Here is a 21456-nt window from a genome sequence, read left to right as displayed (position 1 = left end):
GAAGTTACTGAAGGAGTATGGTGGGATTTTCAAAAGCACCTAAATTACTTAGGCTCAAGTCTCATTGACTTTGAGTGGGGCTTTATCTCCTAAGTTAAGTGCTTTTAAAATCCCATATTTAGATTATTTCTTTTCATAGACTAAATGAGTTGAGAGCAGATCTGAGATTAATAAATTATCCTATTCTGCAACACTTTAATTTGCCAATATAGACGATTCCTGCTTACGGGCTTTGCCACCGAGTCTCTTCTGATAATTCTATGTACCACTGCAATATGTGATATCCTGTCCCTTTAAATGTTCAAGGGGCTCAGTTCTTCACCCCCATCCCCACAGTGCAAAGCCTCATTTTCCTGTTCCTTTCAGTTATGCAGCTGAAACAGTAAAGCCACAACAGCAGACATCAGTGTTTCTATCAGCTCCCTCTGCATCTGTTTATCTTCTTCTCTGCTGGTTCCAGAAACATAACATATAGCTATGAGGAATTTATATCCCTGGCGTGTCCAGTTCTGCTTCTGCCTGACCAAGAAGAAGAAAAAGTAAGCAAATAATGCCATTAAAAGGGGTTTAAGTTCACCTAGAGCAGGGATCGGCAACCTTTGGCACGCGGCTCACCAGGGTAAGCACATTGGCGGGCCAGGCCGGTTTGTTTACCTGCCGCGTCCACAGGTTCACCCGATCGCGGCTCCCACTGGCCACGGTTCACCATCCCAGCCCAATGTGGGCTGCAGGAAGCAGCACAGGCTGAGGGATGTGCTGGCCACCACTTCCTGCAGCCCTCATTGGCCTGGGACGGCGAACCGCAGCCAGTGGGAGCCACAATCGGTCGAACCTGCGGAGGCGGCAGGTAAACAAACCGACCCTGGCGAACCGCATGCGAAAGGTTGCTGATCCCTGACCTAGAGGCACAAGGTGACAGACTGCTGCTTTTGCTCCTGGAACAGTAGGAACTAGCCAGATAAAAAAAGGGAAGTAAGCAAGTAATGTTAGAAATAAGAATAAATGTTCTGCAATTACTATTCCAACTGTTCAAACAGAGCAGTGAAGAGGAAGTAAGCGGTCATCTTGAATTACCTCGTGCAAGCAGGCAGGCAAACAGCTTAATGTGCACTGAGGGTCCGTAGCCAGAAGAGAGAGACCAAGTACAACCCAAGGAGTATGTAAGCACACAGCCAACAGCTGGCAATCAGAAGCAGATATTGTTGTTTTTACTGTGTACTACTACTACTAATAAATAATAATAATTTCCCTTTGGAAAAGGTGTCCAGGAGACATGAAGTCCAACAGAACAAAGAAATGACTCGTTTTGTGAACAATGTTGGTGAGTTTGATGAAAACTGTGGATCATGGATGGTGTACCTCAAATGTTCTGAGTAATTTGTACCCTGCAACACCATTCCAGGTGGACACTGAGTTTCAACCTTTCTCACAGTGACAGATCCAAAGGCATGCAGACTGCTGAGTGACCTACTTTCTCCAACTGTGCCTGGAACTGCTACATATGCCACAATTACTGCAGAAATGCAGGCATGTTTTTCTCCTACCCTACAGATGATATTTGTTCCATCAGTTATATCAGGAAACTGGAGGATCAGTAGCACAGTTTTTTGCTGCCTTAAAGAAGTTGTCAGAACATTGTCAGTTTGGACAAACATTAATTGATGCCATGCATAACCAGTTAGTCTCTGGATTATATAATGATGAGGTCTGGAAGAAGTTACTGACAGTATTAGTGCTTACATTCAAGAAGGCTACTGAAGTAGCAGTTGCAATGGAGACAGCAGAGAAAGACTCTGGAATTTAATGTGAAGCGACAAGTTCACCTCCTGCATCAGCAAGACAGAGAACCACAGGAATGTAAGGAATTTCTTTGTGGCCATTTTGCACAAACTGCACACTCTGAGAAGGATTGCTGAGCACATCAGGTTATTTAATGAAAGTGCCAGAAGAAAGCACACATTGTCATGACTGCACAGTTCAGTTATCAGCAGCACAGAATAACTATACATCCAAGAATACATGTATGAAGACTGAAATTAAGAAGGGATTCAAGTTAGGAATTTATGATGTAGAAAAAAGACCCGCGCTCTAGTGACACTGACCAAGACCTAGCACTATACATGTTAGCAGAAGCTGGAGTCAGAGATGGAATTTGGATTACACTGTTGATCAAAAGAGTTCCTACAAGAATGGATCTTGATACAAGACCAGCTGTTTCAATGATTTCTGCATCTACCGGACGTTGCCACAAGTTCCCCTGGAAAAATTATCCATGACATTGAAGATTTATACCAGAGAAAAATTAGTCCCAAAAGGACTATTCCAGGTGAAAGTGCAGCTAGATGGACAATAAGTGATTTTGCTCTTGTATGTGATTGAAGAAAAAAATTCTCTATTATCTGGCAGATCTTGGCTTGAAAAGCTCAAGGTGAATTAGACTGAGATGAAGGTGATCATGACAGTCTGACAGTCAGCCAAAATATTGCAAGCCCAGAGTTGTGCCTTACACTCTGAAGCCTCTACTGGAAGCTGATTTGGACTGTTTAGTGAACATTGGAGTCTTGTCACCAGTTTCATGCAGCGAGTGAGCTACACCCATCATAGAAGGATGGCTGACTCTGAATCTGTGGAGATTTCAGAGTAACACTGAATTCAGTTTTATGTGCAGACCAGTATTCACTACCATGTACTGAAGATTTGCTTGCTACTCCTAGTGGTAGACAGTGTTTTAGTAAATTGGATTTGCTCAGTGCATATCTACAAATGGAGCACGTTGCAAATATCTCACAATCAACACTCAAAAAGGCTTATTTTATTGCAACAGCTTGCATTTTTGGTATCACGTTGGCACCTGCTCTGTTCCAGAAAGACACAATGAGATTCTGAAGGGACTGCATGGAATTCAGTTCTATTTGGATGACACACTTGTTACAGGAAAGGATCAAAAGGATTATCTTAGAAATTTGCTGCCTTGCAACTTTTGGAAGACCACGGTCTGAGAGTACCTTGAGACAAATGTTAATTTTTCAAACTATCAGTTAAATATCTTGGACATGTAGTTGATGCCACAAGTTTAAAGAAATCACCAGAGAAAGAGAAGGTGGTTCTTCAAACACTACCACCAGAAATATCACCATTACATGAATTCTTAGCACTGCTTAATTACGATGGTAAATTTCTGCCTAATCTGGTGACAGTACTGGCACCTTTTTACATGAACTGTTTCAAGCAAAGAAAAAAATGGAAATGGACTAAAGAATGTGAGGGTGCATTTAAGGAAGCAAAAACTGTTGACATTAGCTGAAGTTCTTATGCATTTTGATGCTTTGCTACCACTGCAATTGGCTTGTGATGCTTCACCATATGGAGTAGGTACAGTTCTTTCCTATGTTTTCTTAATGGTATGGAGAAACCATCACGAACACTTTCTATTCCTAAAAAGAACTATGCAAATGACTGAGAGGCTCATCACATTATCTTTGGAATCCGAAAGTTCCAAACTTCTCTCTACATTAGAAATTTTACTTTCCTGATTGATCATCACCCATTACTTTCAATTTTTGGATTGAAACATGTACGCAGAGAGTTTTGTCCAAATCAAAGTGATTTTTTTTCCAAAATAGCTAGCTATTTTGTTACAATAAAAGGAATTTGAATCAGTGTCAGGCAGATGAAGCCAGGATTAACCAAGCTATCTTCCACCTGCTGATGAAAAAAATCGTGGATATTTTGGTGGAGGGAGACAAACTTGTATTTGCCTTCCCTACTGTTTTTTTTTTAATTATGGCACAACTGAGTAGCCTCAGCCAGAGATTCCCATCTCTATCCTTTAGTCAACTTCCCTTTTATTAATCTGTAATCCTAGCTGGCACATGTAGACCAAACCAGGAAAGAAGCTGCATGGGAGCCATACATATATTGGATAACTAAAGGTTGTTATAAATTCCCGCCAAACTATTGATGCAGTGGTTTGACCAATTTTTTTCTCCTTTATAATCCTGTGGAAATGTTCTTGTTCCATCAGTGTCTAAGAGAAGATTGTTAAAACAGGCATCTTGCCCCATTCTCACACTGAAGAAGATAATGCTTCAGTTACATAGGAATGGAGATGGTTACCATTTAGTTATCATCTAAACATTAGATCAAGAGTGCTACTAGCTGTCAAGGCTGATTCCCCACTCTGACACTTTGATTGCAGAAAGTGGGGACCCACAAGGATTAAAAAAATTAATACTTGCCACTCTAGGCTTGTATTAAACTCCCAAGGTTACATCTTTTCTCTGACCTTGAGTTGGTAAACGCTGCCACCACTCAAATACAAAACCCATTTTGGAACCCAGAAAGATGCACTTGGGAATTCCTTCCTGTGGGGTATCCTCAAGCCCTTTCATCCACGCCCCTCCACCCCCCCCCCCCCCGTCCTCCTCTCCAGCGAAGATCTGAGAAAGAAAACAAAGGAAATTAGCTGTTGGCACTAGCTAATTAAACAACATGGACAAATCTCTTAGGACACCAAAAATCCAACCCTGCTCTTAAAAAAGAGGTGAAGTTTATTAAAAACAAAAAAGAAATAAAATAGATCTGCAACTTAGGCTTTTGCTAGATTTTAAAAGAGCAATTCCAAAAATTAAGCACCCCAAATAGCTTTCTTGCGGGTTTAATTTAAAGGTTACAAGCAAAAAAAAAAGCATCTGGGGTTAGCACAGAGGACTCCATTAGCCATAAGAAATAAACAGAAATAAACCTAATTGCATCTTTCTAAATATTCCTCATCTAGTTACACATTTGGGGGTTCCAAATAAGTAATTCTAGGTATGATCTGATGATTTATGATCATATCTGTCTTAAAGCTTCTCATAGCATAACTGCTCCCTGTTCCCCTCTTTCCCGGAGAAAAAAACAGAGAGAAAGGGGAAGTTCGGTTTTTTTTTTTTCATTTAAAAAAGTTCTAGCCTTCTCATTGGCTCTTTTGGTCAGGTTCCCACACCCTTTCCTTTACCTGGGGGACTTTAACCCTTTACAGGTAAAGTAAGCAGAGAACAGCCACCAAGAGGGATTTTATAGCTAACTGGCTGTCTGGGGGTCCATAAAAGGGAGCTACCCCCCTCCTTCATTTATCACACTAGCCATAAGAGTTGAGACAATAAACAACTGGGATAGATCCTATGGTCATCATGGTGGTGAGCAGTCATGAGATAATGCAGAAAACTTGCCACCTACTTGAATTTTTAGGGCATCAAGCATAGTTAGCGTCAGTGATTTCAGTGTTACCACAATGGAGAGCTCTATCAGGAATTACTGGGGGGTATGAAATTATATGGCCAGTTTTGTGCAGAAGGTCAGACTAAATTATCATAATAGTCCCTTCTGTCTTAAAATCTATAAATCAGCACATGGTGGGATTGTGTGCTGCATTAGGATATTCCCATTCTCACTTTCTCTCCTATACAAGATACACAAACTGTACTTGATCTGGTTTTGCAATGCAAAGACTGTTTGCAGTGTAGATTAGATGCAAGCAGAATGTCCACACTAACTCCCTGATGATCCTTCTTTGCTTCATGTTTTACAGAGCTGTTGTATGTAATCTTACAACTAAGCCAATGGATGAGGGACAGTCAAAAAAGCATTTCAAAGACACCTTTAAAGCCAACCTGAGGAAGTGCAATATTGACATAATCTCATGGGAAACCCAAGCCCTCAACTGACCAAAATGGAGAAGGACCTTGTGGCAAGGACCCCAGTATTTCAAGACCCAACAGAGACAACAGGAAATGGAGAAACAGGAAAGGAGAAAAAATGCTGCAGACCAATTTAAAAATCCAGATCCACCCCTTCCATTGGGAAATGTCTGCCCCAACTGTGACAAAATCTATGGAACCTGGAACAGTCTCATTAGCCACCTGCAGATCCACCAGTGATAACTAGCTATCATTTTATTGAAGACAATCATCCTTGAACTTCAATGGATCACCGCCGCTGACTGAATAGTTTGTAGGCATCAACTGTTGCTAATACAGGGGCTGGAGTATCATCCAGATATATTTCAGTGAAATATACAGAGTCAAGAGCCCTATTCAGAATTAAATATAAACTTACAGAAGCCTCATTGACAATAGATGTTAAATTAATCCATGTGAAACAATGACTGGGATTCTTGTCCCCTGAAATCACCTGAGAGATAGTTACAGAAACTTTTGGAAATCAAATATTTTGGTCCTGGTTTATGCCTCCATGATTGTTTCCTGCTTCATCTTCCTGTACCACTGGCTCATACACCTCAGGCGACCATAACCCAACAAGAAGCAGCATCTGTCTACCCCCCTGTTACCATAAAATTGACAAGTTGCTGAAGCTCTGCATCTAATCAAGAAAGGAGAACTGGCTGCTTTATGGACAGTTCCCCTGTTGCTCGAGGTGAAGAATCAGTATGTTGTGCTGGCAATAGGCTATAAGGAGCATGTGGTTAGATGTTCAGCTGCATACGTGTGTTCTCCTTGTGTGCTGCCCCACCTCTGCGCAGACAGCCAGCACAGCAGACCTCGAGTGCACCGCCCAATGACCACAAGATCCATTAAGGTTTGAAGGCACAAGGCCAGGTTTATTGTCAACAAAGCATGGTAATAGTACCTGGCAGATTCTACAAGGACACTAAGACATGTATGCCTGTGGAAATGGACACAGCTCAGTGAATGGCGGGACTTTTTGTCCCCCCCTTGGTTGGACAAAGACACTCCCTCTGAGATACATCTTTATATCCCGATACAAACAAATTAGTACTGCCCCTCTGACATACCCGGTAGTTAGTCACTGGCCCCTGACATGGCTATTACCCATCACCTTGTACATGTTGGTTCTATCAAAACATCTCTATTACATACTGTCATCCTGACCTTATCTTTTAGGAGGGGTCAGTATGTTCCTGTTATCCTTGGGGAATGTTTTTTTTACCATGCTTGATATCAGATGTGCTGGTAGCACTTGATACTAGGATGTGTTTGCGTGAGTACCCTGTGCTTAGCACTTATTAGGAATGTGTATTTCTGCAATATCAGCCCTGTTTTTGCCAGATTCTGTGAGCAGGTCCTGCCTCATACCAGGCCTCTGATATAAGGGCTTTTGTCTCAGGCCCTCTTCCTACTACAGAGCATACCCAAATGGCTGAGAAAGAGAAGCCACCTGCCCCCAAAGCTGGGAGGTTCATTGCCACTGCACTCAAGAGAGGAGGCATAGCGACTCACTTCTGAGGGAGATGGAGGCATCCATCTGTAGCTGAGTCAACCTGAGCTCTTAGGAAGCCAAGTGAAAAAAGGTCTCGTAGGTAATCCCAACACTATCTGCCTACCTGAGATGATGTTTCAGGAGGTGTACTGCCTGCCTGGAGCCCATGTCAGATGTTACAGAAAAGATTCCAAGGCTCATCCATCTCTTTGACCACTACCCTATATTACTCATCCTTATGGGCACAAATATTAATGCTAGGTATGACCCTCAGTAGATAATCAGGGACTATACAGCTCCTTGAGCGAGGGGAAGAAGTTGGGGGTGTGGGTTGTGTACTCATCAATCCTCCCAGTTGAGGATAAAGGCCCAGACAGGAAAATATGCATCCTGGAGATGAATGCATGGCTGTCCATATGGTGTTGACAGCAGAATTTCAGCTTCCTTGTCCATGGGATGGTGTTTCAGGAAGAAGGTCTGCTGTGAGGTGATGGGGTCCACCTGATCAAGAAAGGGAAAAGCATCTTCGAGCACTGACTCACCCAGCTAGTGAGGAGAACTTTAAATTAGTCCAGAGGGGCCAGGTGATAAAGCCTACAGATGAGCATAAAAAAGGCAACCTTAACAGAGGATTAGATGTTGGGCATGGGTGGGTTGGAGCTTTGGAAAATTACATAGGATCATAGGATCAACACGAGGGAAATCAGTGGGGGATCTGTTCAACATTTTGTCTCTACAAAAATGCAAGGAGTATGGGGAATAAACAGGAAGAATTAGAAGTATTAGTACATAAGATAAATTATGACTTAATTGGCATCAGAGAGATTTGGTTGGATACGTCTCATGACTGGAACATTGGTATAGAGGGGTATAACTTGTTCAGGAAGGACAGACAGTATAAAAAGGAAGGAGGTATTATCTGAGGTCCAGAAAGAGGCTTCCAAGGGAGGTTATGGAATCCCCATCCCTGAATACTTTTAAGAACAGGTTCGACAAACACCTGTCAGGGATGTCTAGAAAGATTTACTTGGTCCTGTGTCAGTGCAGGGGACTGGACTTAATGACTTCTCAAGGTCCCTTCCAGCATATGATTCTATAATTATTTGAAAATATATGAATGGTTTATCTCAAGATATTTCAGTTTATGGATTGCTCACAAACTATTTGCTGTAGCTATAAGCTTTGTTTATTTACTCTTCTTAATTTTCAGGTGTGCACTGTGTGATTGGTCACCTGCATGACATCATATTGTTTCTGCTCTCTGACGGGATTGGTCCCAAGCCTTCACACAACATCTACCAAGTTATTGCTGTCCAGTAACAGCATTAAGGCCAAAGAAGGCAGGGTCTAACTCAGCAGGTCATGCACATGTCATGGATTACATTTAAGCTCAGGCATTCTCAGACATACCCGTTTTCAAACCATACTTCACACTTTTTCTTCATACTGCATAAATGAGTAAGATAGCATGTGCATGGGATGTTGAAAACCTACATCTATTCAGTAAAGATGACTAATCCCAGAACTGATCCAACGTCCTTTGAATCATTGGAAGGTCTCCTATTGTCTTCACTGGACTTCAGATCACACCCTGTTGTTTATGCTTATGTCATCACACGTACATCGGAGTGCAAGTCCCTCAGGCATGTCATACATACCTTACAAAAGGAAGGAGTGTTACCTTTTCATTTCTACATAAGAAATAGTTGCACTAATTGGCCAGCTATTTACATATGCTTAATGATAAATGTTAAAAGAATACTGTTCATAAAAAATGTCTCAAATTATCTCTCATGTTACCTGACATGAACCAAATGGCTCTTCTTTTTAGGAGTGAATCAGTTTGAAGAAGGCCATACTACTATAAGGAGCTGTGAGTTCAGGGGTGTAAGTGAAGCCAAATGAGCATCAGGAAAGTCATGAGGAGGAAGGTGGTATATCTCAAATGAGTCAGATAAACACCTGAATTTTCAGTGCTTAGCTGAAGAGCACAGATGCTCAAAACCATTAAGGTTCACCCATATTCATTTAGTACCAGGCAGTGTAATTCACTTTTATTAATTTTTTAATGAATTATGTGAGTTCATTATGATAATAAAGTGTTTACTAGACACACAGTTAGTTAACAAGTGTCAGAACAAATATAATTACTCTCACACAAGCAATCATAAAATAAAATAGGAAAAACAGAAAAATGTGTACCTTTATTGCATAGATCAAAGTGTTCTATGCACTGATGCCCTATCTTTCCTTCTACTCTTTTATGATCTTCATTTAGTGGATACTTTCCTTTGAGGTATATGAATGGTTTCCATTATGTTCATGCTCATATACATTAAAGGTAAAGGTCTGATATAGTAGAGCATTTCTATTCAGGAAGAGCTCTGAAACAAGTACGTAGGTGCATATATGCCTCAGAGCCTTGGGAAAAAAATTGCATAAAACATAAGAACAACCATACTGGGTCAGACCAATGGTCCATCTAGACCAGTATCTTGTCTGCCCACAGTGGCCAAAGCCAGGTGCTTCAGAGGGAATGAACAGAAAAGGCAATCAAGTGATACATACCCTGTTGTCCACTCCCACCTTCTGGTAGTCAGAGGCTAGGGACACCCGGAGCATGGGGTTGCATCCCTGGCCATCCTGGCTAATAGCCATTGATGGTCCTATCCTCCATGAACTTAGCTAATTCTTTTTTTGAGCCCCTTCCTACTTTTGGCCTGCACAACATGCCCTGGCAACGAGTTCCATAGGTTGACTGCATACTGTATGAAGAAGTACTTCCTTTTGTTTCTTTTAAACCTTCTGCCTATTAATTTCATTGGATCACATCTTGTTCCTGTGTTTATGATTCATTCATAATGTTATAGACCTCTATCATATCACCTCTTAGAGGTTGCAAAGAGCATTAAACTGGGGAGAGCATTCTGAGGTGAATAAGAACTGAGGGCTCATTTATCTCCAATAAAAAAGTCATGAATCACTTCAGTTGCCTTTCATTTAAAACAGTTGGTGCTCAAGAAACACCTCCAAAGAACCAAATTTTTAACCACAGAGAAGCAGAGTTGCAGGCCAATGGCTGTCTGTGCCAAGTAACAAATAATAATAATAATAATAATAAAAAATTAATAATGGGCCTGATTCTGCAGACCTTATTCAGGGAGAGTTCCTGTTAATATTATGAGACATATGCATGAATCCCATTAGTTCTACCTACAGCAGCAGTAAGGAGTGAATGCACATATATTGCCAGCTTCTCTTTGAAGTGAAATACTTTAATTTCTTACATGACTAATTATTTGAAGCCATTTGGCATTGATTTCAGTAGGAACAGGGTTTGGTTCTTAAGGAGTATCCCTGCTGATATTTCTCCCATCTCTGACCTTATAGTAAGAATGGCAGTCTGGTTTGGGGTACTAGAACTTCTATGGTAGACTCTGAGGATTGGTCAATGGCAGGTGCTTCAGAGGGAATGAACAGAACAGGTAATCATCAAGTGATCTATCCTCTGTTGACCATTTCCAGTTTCTGCAAACAGAGGCTAGGGATACTTCCGAGCATAGTTTTGCATCCCTAGCCTTCCTGGCTAATAGCCATTGATGGACCTATTTCTATGAACTTATCTAGTTCTTTTTCAAACCCTGTTATAGTCTTGGCCTGCACAACATCCTCTGGTAAGGAGTTCCACAGGTTGACTGTGCATTGTGTGGCAAAATACTTCCTTTCGGTTGTTTAAAACCTGCTGCCTATTAATTTCATTTGGTGACTCCTAGTTCTTTTGTTATGAGAAGCAGTAAATAACACTTCCTTATTTGCTTTGTCCACACCAGTCGGGACTTTATATGCCTCTGTCATATCCCCACTTACTCGTCTCTTTTCCAAGTTGAAAAGTCCCAGTCTTATTAATCTCTCCACATGCTCCTCTGCACCTGTGGCTTTCCCCCAGCTTAGTTTAAAAACTGCTCTATGGCCTTTTTAATTTGTAACTATATTAATGAATTGCTTCTGATCACAGGTGCTGTTCTACACACAGACCTACAATATCCTGGAAAAATATATATTTTAGGCTAACCAAATTATTATTACTATTATATCTTAGATTTTCTCAGTCTTTGGATTAAGGACAAAGGTGTATATTTTATTATTAAAACCAAACTTTAAATAAACCTGATCAGTTTTATGGACTATGCTTTTCCCTAAAAGTGTCCCTTAGAACAGGAGTTGGCAACCTCTGGCACGCGGCTTGCCAGGGTAAGCACCTTGGTGGGCCGGGCCAGTCCGTTTACCTGCCGCGTCGGCAGATTTGGCCGATCGCGGCTCCCACTGGCCGCGGTTCGCTGTCCCAGGCCAATGGAGGCTGCGGGAAGTGGCGCAGGCAAGGGATGTGCTGGCCACTAAATATAACCTTTTTCTCTCCCCCACCCTTTCCTTATTCTTTTTTGTTTTTCTTTCTTTTCAATACTTTTGGAAAAATTAGTGTCATTTTTTTTTTTTACCATTTTGTAACTCTTCCAAAACTGGAGTTGGAAAAGTTTTGAAACTTAGAGTGGAGGAGGGGAATTAAAAAGAGAGAGGGAGACAATAAAAAAGTGGAGAAAAAAATGCCTGAATATTTTTGCTTTTATTACATTCTGGGGTGGGGGAAGGAGAAAGGATGAAAACCAAAAATTCAAATGTTGAACATCAATTTTTAAAAAACACAGCTTTTGTAAACTGAAATGGAACAAAAATCTCAATTCAAAATTTTAAAATATCCCATAAAAATAAAAGCAAGTTCTTTTTTTGCAGGGAAATGCCATTTTTGATTAAACTCCATTTTGTGGCAGCAAAACTTTTGGTTGAAAAATCTGAACAATTCTAAATGGGATGGAGACCTCTCATTTATTCCCTTATTTACAGGAAAGGACCCAGGCTCCAATCCTGCAGCTGATTTAAAATTGAACTCCCCTTTACTCATATTAATTGCAGTATTGCAGAGGATTACGGATTGTCATTTCTGATGAGCCACTGACTCACTGTGTTACTGTAGGCAAGTTACTTAAACATTGAGATGAATGCTTTCCAGTTCTATTCTATTTTTTCAGTCCAAATAATAATAGAATCCCCCCATCTTATATCCTTCCCCAAAGCCATCATAGGAGTCGCTTATGCAGAATCCTTCTATTTCTTACAAGTAAATGGGAAATCTGGACCCTGTTGAAATCACTATGAGTTTTGCCACCTGAAAGTGAGCAGAATTTTACCCACAGTTCCACCAGTTTATCAGGAAGTGTTCATTGTACATGATCTATAGGATTCTGTGAAGTACAAGACTTACTGAAAACTGGATGATGATTTAATAAGAGAAAAAAATGTAATAAGGGGGAAATTAAGGAAGAAAAATATATAAAGGTCTGTATTATGTAGTTTATTATATTCTTTATTGTGGTAAAGCCCAAGGGCTCCAGTCCAGAACCCCACTCTACTAGGCAGTGTATGAAAAAATAATAAATAAATGATAATCCTTTGTCTAAAAAACTCTCAATCTATGCAGTTCTTGTGAGTTTCAGCATAGTTATGTTTTAGAAGTCTGTTTACATTTGAATCACTTGAAGGTTTGAAATATGCTTTTGAATGTACCCATACAAAAAAATCTTTTTAAAATGGTTAGAAATTATCCAAATCATTATTCTGGGAATAATTCCAAATAAAAGCCTATGTCAGCAGAAGACATAAAAGTCAACAAAAATACAAAACACTTGAAAAATATTAAACCACTAATCTGGCATGGCATTCCTGTTCAAGGGTACTTGAAATAATTCACTGAGCCTCCAAGAATGGCATACAAACTGGTAAAATGACAGAACAGAACAGTCAAAAATTAAAAGGGGTACATTTTCAGGGTCTTTTCTTTTGATTTACTTTTAATGTGGTTCCAGGGAAACAGCTGGAATCTCAGATGTGTCTATCCATTTTGCTTCCAGGGTAGTGAGAATTTTTAATTGCAGCCTTCACTGCTCCAATAAAACAATCTCATTTTCTACTCCCTTAGCCATCTGTGATACCATGTTTAATTATTCTTCCTGAAACTTGATATTTCTTCTTTCATCTCCACTCTACTATATCTAAAGAATCTAAGCCCAGATCCTGCTGTCAATTACACTGATATAAATCCAGAGTACCTACACTGGCCCAAATTAAATGGTAATTAAAACATTGAGTGTATTGGCCTGATCCTGAAAGGTGCAGGGCACATCCTGCTAGGTGCTACGTAACTTCAATTCCCACTGTCTACACTGAGACACAGAGGTAATATTGTGCATTGAGGCCATAATGCTCATGAGTGGGAAAGGCAAAAGAGTGGAGGGGGCTAGGATTGACAACTTTCTAATTGCACAAAACTGAACACACTTGTCCTGCACCAGCCCCGCCCCTTCCCTGAAGCCCAGCTCCGTCCCTTCTCTGAGGTCCTGCCCCTGCCTCTTCTCTGAGGCCCTGCCCCCACTCACACCAGCCCCCCTCCCTCTGTCGCTCGCTCTCCCCACCCTCACTCACTTTCACTGGTCTGGGGCAGGGGGTTGGGATTGGAGTGAGGGAGGGGGCTCAGGCTTCAGATGGGGGTGCGGGCTCCAGGGTAGGATCAGAAATGAGAGGTTCAGAGTGTGGGAGGGGGTCTCTGGGATGGGGCAGGGTTTGGGATGCGGAAGTGGGTCAGGGCTCCCGCTTGGGGTGCAGGCTCTGGGGTGGGGCTGGGGATGAGGGATTTGGGGTACAGGAGGGGACTCAGTGCTGGGACCAAGGGTTTGGACTATGGGAGGGGGCTCAGGGCATAGGGAGTTGGAGTGTGGAAGGGGGTGCGGGCTCTGGGAGGGAGTTTGGGTGTTTGAGGGGGCTCAGGGTTGGGGTAGTGATTTGGGGTGTGGGAGGGGGTGCAGGTTCTGGGAGGGAGTTAGGGTGTGGAAAGGGGTTCCAACCTGGGGCAGGGGGTTCGGGGTCCGGGCTCCAGCCAGGCAGCACTTACCTCAGGTGGCTCCCATTCAGTGCCTCCATGCTGCTCCCAGAAACAGCTGCCATGTCCAGCCCCTAGGCGTAAGGGTGGCCAGACAGTTCTGCACGGTGCGTGCTGCCTGCCCCCACAGGCGTCACCCCCGCAGCTCCCATTAGCTGTGGTTCCCGGCCAATGCGAGCTGCGGAACAGGCGCTGGGGCGGGGGAAGCATGTAGAGCCAAGGGAAGTAAGGATCATGCTTTAGCCCCACTGCGCTGCTGACTGGACTTTAACGGCCCAGTCAGCAGTGCTGACCGGAGCCCCAGGGTCCCTTTTTGACCAGATGTTCTGGTCAAAAACCAGATGCCTGGCAACCCTAGAGGGGGCAAAGGTGGCTGTGTATTCCTTTATACTTCACAGGTAGTCAGAACTGCTGGAGTCGAGATTAGACTCTAAGTTAAGGAAACCCTCCATGCAATGTTATACCATTTGTAATGGAGTGACACATTGACCATGATCTGTACACTGGGAGAGAGGGCTGGAAAGACAGGATGGAATGCATACAGCCAGCTGTGTCTGCTCTGTGGTAGCTGGAAATTCCTCTGTAAGTGCAGCTTGTGACCCCTGTGAGTCACTGAAGAGATATAAAAGGGCCCAAGTATGGGTCAAGACCTGGGCCTGTATCTTTCTGACAAAGCGGTCTAGTTGGGGTTTACTGTTAGTATGTATTAAAAATGCTAAGTGCTTTTTTCCTTTTTTTAAAAAAGCTAGTCTGTTTGATTTAATGTTTCCTGTTTATTTTCGGCTATTCTTTTATTGAACATTAAGTGAAAAAATACTCTGTGGGGTGTGAACTGTTTGATCCTAAAACCTACAGCAGCTTGTAGAACACCAGCTGCTTCATCATGAGCCACGCAAACTCTGATGCCAACTGAATGTTTTGAAGTTGCTGTGGCTTGGGGAGAAGCTAGAATTTTTGGAAATGCCAGATTAAAAAAATTAAGCTGTGTTTTAAAGATTAAGCAGGAAAAAATGGCTCTTTTATGCAAAACTCTCCCACAGTAGCAATTTGGAACTATTTATTGTATGTAAAGATTTCATGGTACAGGATGAGGAGAGAAAAATCCCTTCCTACAGGCAGGGCTGGCTCCAGGTTTTTTCTGTCCCAAGCAAAAGAAAAAAAAAAAGCCGAAGTGCCATCCCTTGAGAAGGGCCACCCCCAAAGGGCCGGAGTGCTGCCCCTTGAAAAGTGCCGCCCCAAGCACATGCTTGGAACATTGGTGCCTAGAGCCGGCCCTGCCTACAGGAGTTTTATGCTTTCATAGTAGATTGCCAACTGAACATCAGCACCTAGTGCAATGAGGTGGCTAAGAGAGTAGCTGCAATCCTTGGTTGCAGAGAATATCAATAGTAGGAGGGAAGTATCATTACCTCTGCATGTAATAGTAGCGAGATCATAGAATATTGTTGGACCAGTGCTGAGCACTTTTGAAAATCCCCATCCATAGAGGAAAATATTTTCCCAGGAATAGTCTCTACATCTGATGATATAAAATAATACTTATAAAAAAGCAATAAAGTGTCATATAGCTTTATAAGAATAAAAATGACAGTATAGTAAAATATTGTTTTGTCATATGAGTACTCTTTACATCAGAACACCATTTCATGGTGCTACATCATAACACAAGATATTTTTCCATTTCATTAAGATTTGAAAGACTTTTTTCCATTTAATTTCTACAGTAGATAGATGATGTCAAAATAATGCACCAACTATTCCACTAATAAAATAGTGGGCACATCGTTTATTCACTTAACATCATGTAGTTGAGCATACAGTATGGCTGCCTGATGTACTTATTGATGATTATGTGACATGGCAAATAACTCTATCCAACTGATATGGAAAATAACTCTAAATTCAAACTATCTTACCTTTTCTGTATTTAATTAATGGTCTTCTTACATCCAGGACTAACACAATTCATCTCCTTTGTACTAACATTAAGATCTATTATGTTATCACAACTCTATTTTTATCTCAGTTTTATCTAGATTACTTTCCATTATTCAGTGACCAGCTGGAATGTGATCTCTGATCCCTCTACTAATTAGCATTGTTGATAGCAATTTTGTACAAAATCTCCAGACATCTACAATACAATTAAAATGATAATAGATTGTTACATGCATATTTGCCAAATTAAGCAGGATGTACTTAAACAAATGAGTACAGCTCGTCTAAATAATATACCATTTCCAAATTGTTCCAGATTTTTCCTGTCCCAATATGATGATGGTGTTTTTTATTGTTAGTACAGATTAATTTTAATCAAATCATCACTACAAATCACAATAAAGGTGAGAAAAAGGAGAATTAACTTAGCCAAGGATGTGATACGCAATTATTTCCTGTTGTTTGCATTATTCATCATTGAAATATAAATGTCTTAATTTCTTGCCATGCATCCAGAATGGGACACGCTTTGCTTGCCAAATCCACATTTGGTCATTTAAAAATATTAGCAGGGTATAAAATACTCCAATTCAGGAGTCACAAATAAAATTACTATGACAAATATGTTTAATGATTATTTTGCAGATGTTCCATTATAAAATTCTCCTGATACTATTAATCTTGTGAAGCCTATTATCGCTTCTTTAGACAAGACAATCAACCATACTAATGTTGTTAATTGTCTAATTTCAATAGCCTGGAAAATAGGAAGGTAGAATAAGCCTAAGGTGAAGCCAAGGAAACTGATACTCTATCTGTTTGAGGGATATTGCAACTATTAGAAACTGTAACAAAGAAAATAAGGATATTTTAATGCTCATAATAAGTATGCTTGACTTACAATATTGCGAAGGATTCATTAGCTTAACTGCTTGTAGGTAAATCTCAATTAATTTATTTTATAGATTCAGCATTGAGAAATTACTATGTTCACCGTGTCAGCTTCTGATCTCAGTTATATCAGTAAAAAAAATGAGGAGTACTTGTAGCACCTCAGAGACTAACACATTTATTCGTGCGTAGGCTTTCGTGGGCTAAAACCCACTTCATCGGATGCATGCAGTGGAAAATACAGTAGGAAGATATATGTACACAGAGAACATGAAAAAATTGGTGTTGCCACACCAGCTATAAAGAGACTAATCAGTTAAGGTGGGCTATTATCAGCAGGAGAAAAAAAAACTTTTGTAGTGATAATCAGGATGGCCCATTTCCAACAATTGACACGAAGGCGTGAGTAACAGTAGGGGAAAAAATAGCATGGGGAAATAGTTTTACTTTGTGTAATGACCCAGCCACTCCCAGTCTTTATTCAAGTGTAAATGAGATCAGAATGTGGCCTTTTACTTTCTAGTCTCACTAAAAAATCTCTCCTTCACGGTATAATTTTTTTTTCATATTGGAAAAGTACTTCCTATAAAGTAATAGTTTGCACAGAAGAAGTGCAGTTAAACCATAGGTTGCTGCTTTTCTAATTACATAAGACATGTTGAAATGTCTGGCCTAATTCTTCAAACATAATTTTCCTGTTGTATTTAGCTACTCCAGGTTATAATCACCTTCTATAATCACCACAGTGAATATATATGCAATTCTACTCTCATATAGACTGTTGTAGTCCTATGCAACAGAGCTAGGGTAAATACTGCAAATGAATATTTGGCCAGTACTAAGTTATTAGACTGATGGCTATAATATATACATTTAAATTTTGAATGAATTAACTTCACATTTACTAGTGAATCAGTTTATTGGCAGGGATATTCAAGAAAACATCTTATTTTAAGCAACTATTGCTCAGTAGTCACAATTTCAAATTTATAATCGAGTGCATTAGATCCGAACGCTTGATTGTAAGAGTTTTTCTTATCCAATCAAGAACCAGAAATATACTATATGTTCAACCAGAACAACTTGACTCTCTAATTTTGAATACTGACCACTTACAATGACTGCTGGCGAATGAGCTATGGAAAAATAATTATTCACAGAAATTATGCAGCTTCTAGTTTTGAATAGCAAATGCTTTTGAGAAAATCTTGATGTGTTTGCAGACAATTCACAAATAGAAACAAAGGCAAAATTCATTGAACAAATTACTTGTTACAAAGCTCTAGTAGTGGAGTTAATGGGCCTGTATTGGTATAATTGAGAGCAGAATTTGGCCTGGTGTAAATTAAATCAAAGCATTCCTATATTCTGATACTGTTGCTATTTCAAATATTCTTTTACATTCAAAGTAGGCTATTGAGGATGGAACTTTGGTGCTTGCTTTTCCTCCAACAGCTAGTATAAACACACATTTGTTGTTCTGTGCTTATATCAAGAACCTTGCAAAAACTTCAATTAGCAGTAGTTTTGGAATAGCAAATAATAATTCACAAAGGAAATGTCCCAGGTGAGGATACATTTATTTTGAAATGATGAAAATTTTATTTACCCAGACTAACTACTTACCCAGGTACACTACAAATACTAGATTAGTTTCCATCAGCTAGGTTTTTATACACTCATGTTTAAGTCAAAGTTGGCTGGCTTCTGATTATGTAGGAAGTATTAGGCTCCACACATACAAATTCATCCATTGTTCTTCACATGTTGAAAAAAGGCTGCCAAAAAAGGACTTTTTTTGGCTGTCTCCAACCAAGAGCTTCTGCAAGCAGGTACATTTTGGATTACCTGAAAGAATAAACATGCCTTTTAAAATCTTGCTTTCACAGGTGTAAATGGCAGTAGAAATCAGAAGGTCAATTGTATATGGTGAAATCAGTCAGTTTTATGAAGCTAAGCCAGTTTTGCATTTAATACTCTGCAGAAACAGAACAGCTCTGCAGCCCCCCCACTCAATTCCTGTTTATGGAGTGTGCTCAAGGTTTAAAGTTAACTGGGCCACCTGGGAACACAGATTTGGTAAAACTAAACTAGAGTTGTCTGAGGTGGATCAGGGTTTGATTTAAAGTAATACTTTAAATACATTTTAACAAACAGTGTGAGCCCCAACGTTTGTTTAAAAAACGAATGATATATCATCATAAGTTTATGTCAGATCTGGCATTTCTCTGAGACCACGTTCAACCCTTTGTAAAGTAGTAGACAGAGCACAGGACTGAGACTTGGGACTTTTGGTCTACTCTGTGCTGCTGGCTGGTGGATGGGGTGATGACTGACCATTACTCTGTGTGGACTGTTTGTAGAAGTGAGCACTCATTGTTAGTCCCTGAGGACAGGGACTGTAATTGCATATGGAAATTTGCAAGGGGCAAGAAGGCTTCTCATCCAGGGTCTAGAGCACTGGTTCTTAATCTTTACTGCAGCCTGCACCCCTTTGGTTCTCAAAGTATGTTCTCCCCTCCCTTATCAAAAATCAAAATATGTTCTTGCACCCCTTAAACCTACAAAATATGTTCTCACATCCCTTAAACCTAGATATATTTTTGTTTGTATATTACAATAATTGTTAAAAAATGTATAATGTTAATAAATACATAGGTTTGATGAACAAAGTAATTGTACTTACGTGCCTGTGCTTAATTTGTGTTTTCGATGATTTACCTTCTAAAAAAATCTGGCAGTCTTGCACCCCCAGAAAGGGAGTCTCGCACCCCCAGGGGGTGAGTGCACCCAAGGTTAAGAACCACTGGTCTAGAGGCTAAATCTGACCCAAAATAAGCAAGTAAGCAAACAAAATTATTTGAAAGTGGGTTAGATTGTCAGGAATCTTCCCCAATTCAAAAATGTTGTTAAATATGTACTGAGGCTAATCTCTTCTATGGTGACCCATTATATTATCATAATCTACATATATGACACTGAGGGGAAAAAGGGGAGGTTATGATTTATAAAATAAAAAAATAAAGCTTTTGTGGGATCAAACTTTCTATGCTGTCTCTAAGACACCCACATCTATCATCAGAGGGTAGATGAAAATGTAACATGTCATAAGAACCAGTCCTAAAAATACACAGTATCTTATATTTTTTCCCATTACAAAAGTACTTTAGTTGTTAAAAGATGAAGTTTATTTCTCATTATGCTTTGATGCGAGTACTGAATTGAGACTGGATCTTTACCCGTGTCCTATCCTGTAGTGCAAACAGCAGCATGTCAGAAGCAAAGAAGTGCCAAACTGCCTGCCAATTAATTTAAGCAGTGTTGAACATTGGGAATTTGCCAAGCCACAGGCAGTGTAGGTATAGTTTACTTGCTGAGACATCTGGTATCTGCTATTTAAGCAAAAAGATATGTTGTGAATTTCTGATGCAGTACGAGAATATTGTGTAGCCACGTCAGTATTCAGAGGCTGACTGTAAACTGCGTTGAACAGATGTGATATGTTACGTTATCTCTTACACAAAGAGCAAACCAGACTAGATCAGTCTAGATTATTTTAAATTTTAGATTAAAGAAAATAACAAAGAAAAAACAACTATAAAATCTCCATGACATATTTAGAGCACACTGACTCATGCTGTATCATTTGGCATCTGAACTAAGACAAAATGGCAGGAAGACACTTAAACATTTTGAAAACAACTCTTTTTAAAGGTGATAGAGGAGTTGTTTGACTATATAACGGACAGAGATTGGGAGGCAGTGAAGGAAATGGGAGAGAGGGAAACTGGCAGCCACTAGATGAAGGGGGAACTAGTAATGAATGGGCAAAAAGGCAGGGGATTTCAGAAAGAGGAAAGGATGATCTCATGGTTAAGGCAGTTGAATGCTGCCCTGGATAACAGGATTCTATCCCTGTCTCTGCCACAGAGTTCATATGTGATGCTGAGCAAGTCACTTAAACCAATTTTTTCACAGGGAGTCACTAATTTTGTCTTCCTTATTTTTGGGTGCCCAACTTGTGACCCTGGAGTAGGAGTGGGCAAACTACGGTCCGGGGGCAATATCCAGCCCTTCAGACATTTTAATCTGGCCCTCAAGCTCCTGCTGGGGAGTGGGATCTGGGGCTTACACCGCTCCATGTGTGCTGGCACTCCACACAGCTCCCTCAATCAGCGGCATGTCCCCACTCCAGCTCCTATGCGTAGGGGAAGCCAGGGGGCTCCACACATTGCCCCCTGCTGTAAGTGCTGCCCCTGGAGCTCCCATTAGCTGGGCGGCGCCTGTGGACAGGGCAGCATGAAGAGCCGCCTGGTTGTACCTCAGTGAAGGAGCCGGAGGGGGGACATCCACTGCTTCCAGGAGCTGCTTGAGGTAAGCGCTGCCCAGATCCTGTACCCCGACCCCCCCTCTGACAC

At 40.7% G+C, this 21456-nt stretch overlaps 2 long non-coding RNA genes across 2 annotated transcripts in view; both read left to right on the top strand.

Annotated features, from left to right (window-relative positions):
• Positions 1-21456, top strand: part of LOC135980846 (uncharacterized) — an 80055-nt gene that overhangs the window by 38555 nt on the left and 20044 nt on the right. The gene's annotated exons all lie outside the window — the stretch shown is intronic.
• LOC101937239 (uncharacterized) lies at positions 246-3573 on the top strand. The gene is made up of 3 exons (XR_256768.3): positions 246-539; positions 1261-1321; positions 1433-3573. It is a non-coding gene; the product is annotated as an uncharacterized LOC101937239 (long non-coding RNA).

The sequence above is a fragment of the Chrysemys picta genome, chromosome 1 (assembly GCF_011386835.1).
Source record: "Chrysemys picta bellii isolate R12L10 chromosome 1, ASM1138683v2, whole genome shotgun sequence".
Classification (NCBI taxonomy): Eukaryota; Metazoa; Chordata; order Testudines; family Emydidae; genus Chrysemys; species Chrysemys picta.
The sequence above is the reverse complement of the archived record's forward strand: the minus strand, read 5'-3'. Positions and strand labels throughout refer to the sequence as shown.